Source organism: Camellia sinensis, chromosome 13 (assembly GCF_055761805.1).
Source record: "Camellia sinensis isolate YWXY chromosome 13, ASM5576180v1, whole genome shotgun sequence".
Taxonomy (NCBI): domain Eukaryota; kingdom Viridiplantae; phylum Streptophyta; class Magnoliopsida; order Ericales; family Theaceae; genus Camellia; species Camellia sinensis.
The window spans coordinates 3,578,101-3,582,106 of NC_138973.1; the positions used below are offsets into that span (position 1 = coordinate 3,578,101).

The 4,006-nt window shown below is 34.6% G+C and overlaps 1 long non-coding RNA gene across 1 annotated transcript; it reads left to right on the forward strand.

Moving 5' to 3' along the window:
* The first annotated feature begins 301 nt into the window (after positions 1–301).
* LOC145806512 (uncharacterized) lies at positions 302–1,888 on the forward strand. The gene is made up of 3 exons (XR_014349823.1): positions 302–527; positions 679–1,217; positions 1,447–1,888. It is a non-coding gene; the product is annotated as an uncharacterized LOC145806512 (long non-coding RNA).
* The last annotated feature ends 2,118 nt before the right edge of the window (positions 1,889–4,006 follow it).

The window sequence follows — 4,006 nt, forward strand, 5'->3', positions numbered from 1 at the left end:
TTGCGTTTATTTTTTTGCGACGGATGATTTAGTGGTCGCAAAAAATCACTTTTTACATTAAAAAAAGAAGACCCGCGTTGTTAAAAAACTATCTCCCCTTTTTCACTTATTCCCCAAATCTCTCTGTATGAACTCTGTCTCTCTCAAAATCTCTCTCGCTCGACTCTCTTTTGACTCTCCACCCTCTCTCGCTCGAATCTGACTGGTCGAAGCTCTTCATATGCATCGCCATTCTCACACTCTTCGGAGCTTCCAAAGCAAATTAATCAACCACAACACATTGTAGCGATCTTCTTCTTCTTCATCTCTTTCTCTTTCTTCAATCGCCGGAGCTTCCACGGCTGCTTATTCCGCTGTCGGATCAGTCTTCGTCGCCTTCAAATCCGTCGAAATTTCTGCTCATTCTAGCAATTTGAAACTCTCTAATTTCCGACATTGCTCTCCGATTTCAAGCCGAGTCGGATCTATTTAGCTCTGACATAGCCTTAACTCGCATTGCGGATCCCGAAGCTCCTTTGCTTCGTCTGGTAATCATCACTCTATGTTCTGTTTAATGATATCACTAAATGAATTGAATCGAATCAGTTAATTTAATCTATCACCCCTGCTTCTCTCTCTATCTGACTTAGGAAATCTAGGTTTTCAATTTACTCTCTCTCTCTCTCTCTCTGTGTGTAGGTATTCGTTCTCTTTGTTTTGGCAAATCCTCTGATCACTGGTCGAAGCTCTCCTTTGGATCACAAGCTTCGAAGTTTGCAAAAAATGTGAGGGATTCACAGCTTCAGGTGCGTCTCTTTCGTTCTTTTTCTTTACATTATTTAGCTTTCTTGTGATATTATTGTGTTTGGTTGCCGAGAAAATGTTGGAAAACGATCTCTTCTTCACATCCACTGAAGCCAAGTATTTTTCGTGAGGTTCAAATTTTAATTTTCTCGCATTTTATAAAATGTTGGCCGTTTCGAGTGCGTTTGCAGGGGCGAAGGTGGAGAGTCTCCTCCTCAGTAACACCGGCGGAAGCTCCTCCTCATTGTCGAGGTCGTCTCAAATTCCGGTGCTCTGCAAACCATCTCGTACCAGACGAGCCCTAATTCAGAGAGGCGGTCTCAGCATTCGTTGCGAGATTGTTTCAGAGGTCTTGGTCGATCCAAACAGGGCCTCGGTTTCTCCTTGTCCGAGCCTCTCTGCACTCGAACAACTCAAGGCATCCGCCGCTGACAGTACGTTAACATTTCTCTTACATAGTCATGATATTTTGTTTTCGTTGCGATTTGGAATCATTAACTTTTGATTTTGTGATGAATTTGGTAATTAGTAGTTTTGTTTCAGTTTTGGCTCTGGAATGCGTAATGAACTTCCAATTTAGTTAATCCTGCTTTTTTCATCCATTGATTGCACCGTTTTCTTTTTTAGTATCTGAAAAATGTTGTCTTGTTTACCTGATTGTAGGAATTTTCATAGATTACATGAGTACTTTGGTGAATTTTGGATAGCACACGTGAGATGGATTATTAGAAGAAAAGAACAAGCAAAGCCATGAGTGACTACTGATTATCTGGCTGTGATTTATGAATTTGTTTCGGGTTACATAATAGTTATTTAATTGGCTGCTAAAGTTTGAAATTTCAACAGTGCTTTCTTTATGTTAGGCGAAAAGTGAATTTGTGAATTTCATGGATAAACTGTTAAAGTCTTTCACTTTCACTTAGATTGTGTAACATTTTAACTGGCAGCAGAGTTATAAACATTGGGCTACAATATTTTGTATTATTCGAAACCTATCAAAATTTGAACTAGGAATTATTCTTACATGGAAGTATGTTTTATCTGTCATTTAGCTAACCGACATCAATGAGCTATCACAAATGTATCTGATTCTATTGTTTCTTTCTTCATGAGTGCATATTCGGTACATTCTTCTTCTTTTTTTGGGTGCTATTATGCTAATTCCATTGTTCCTTTCTTGAATGACTGCATATTCTGTACAATATGTATATTTTTTTGACGCTATTATTATGCTTTTCACTTTACACTGGTCATCATTTGCATCTACCTATGTGTTGTGCATGCATGAACTAAACTTTTTCTATGGAGCTGATTCTTTGTTACTAATATATTGATGTATATTTTTGCAGGTAGTGTTGAGGGAGTAGTTGATATGATTGAGTGGGTGATATTGAGAGTTAAATTCAGTTTTTTTTTTTTAGTACTTGAATCTATTAGTATTTTGTATAAATACTTTTAAGGATGGTTGATGGATATTTGTTTTGTGTGTATAGAAGTTTATATTTTATATGCACATTTTTTTTTTTTTTTGAAGAAAGATAATTTTGTTGAGGGAAGTGATGGAAAATAATACATGTGTATTAGAATTTTTGCAAATATCACTTTATATTTATTGTATATACTACTTGAATATATATATATATATATATGAGAATATAGGTTGCTAAAACATTGTAGGTATTTTATTTATTTATATTTGTTTTGCGACGGTAACAAGATGGTCGCTAATACATTGTAGGTATTTTTTTAATTTTTTTGCGACGGCAAAATATTAGTCGCGATAAGTAGATTAGGCGGTCGCAAATAGTTTGCGACTGCTATTTTGCGGTCGCAAAAAGTATTTGCCACCCCCACATTCGCGACCCCCATTTGCCGTCGCATGGGCCGTCGCAAAAAGTCTTTTGCGACTGTTTTTTATTATTTGCGACGGTTTATAGCGGTCGCAAAAAGTGGTTTTTTTAGTAGTGTTGTACTATGTCGACTTTGGTAGTTGCTCAAGCGATACAGTATCTATTATTGGTTATATTTTTTATGTTTGCATGAGGTGTTGTTTCATAAAAGAGTTTCATAAAATCTCTTATAATTTTTCACTATGCAACATGTTTTAGAGCTTGACTTGAGTTATACGATTAAAGAATTTTATTTTAGAGCTTGGAATTGTTAATTTCATCTCCAAACCTACAAAGATGTATTATGATATATGGTTTTAATTTTCTCTATGAAGAATAACAAAAACTCTGATGGTGTTAAATACATAAATTTAAAGTACTTCAGAATTAGAGAGTTGTTGAAGATGATATTCTTTATGAGCACATGTTATAGAATACATACTAGTTGATCTTCTAAATATAGGGCTTAGGCCAAATTTTAGTTTGCTAAATTTATTGAGCATACGGGTACTTTACAGTTTTTTATGTGCTTGGTTAAAGAAATTTTTTACCCATGAATATTATCTATGGTATATTTTTGTTAATAAAGTTTAATGTGTTTATTCACATTTTGTTTATAGTTATGTGTGTGTGCACATAAATGGTAATTGTCATATATGTATACCTCTTATATGAGCTCTTATAGTTATATTTTTATTTTGAGATATAAAGATTAACACTTTGGTTTAGAAGTGTATATTGATCTATAAAGAATGATGCTTGGTTTAAAGCATGAAAGACCTCGGTTTAGAGGAATAAAGGCTTCTTTTGGAAGTGTAAAACGGAATAAAATTCCTTGCAGGGTCTTGTCAAGACCATACAGAGGACTGTATGTGGAATTAGCATGTTATATAATTTTGGATCAATTATGCTAAAATTTCACACTACACTTTATCACATATAGGAATCCATGTTGGTGAGATATTAGTGTTTGTAATTGCGGAAGGTGTTATGTTGTTCAATAGCATAATTACCGCTACAATTCGATATTAATATTTCTCATTGAACGGGATTCTGTGCTGAGATGTTTCTATTCTGAATCATGTTTGTGTGGCCACTAAAGTTGTATAACCCGAGAGTCAATTTTTTCTTAAATAAAATATTTTTTTAAAGAAGTAGTCAATGTTGCCTAAGTGGGAGAATGTAAGAATTTATTCTTAATTAGGCTGTCATTGACTATATTTTGTTTGGTTTGTGAAAAACGGGTTGAACGTGATTTAGATAGATTGACTGGTATGAGCCCAAAATTATTATTGTGATCCATAAAGTTTGGGCCATGGTCATCTTAGTGTATA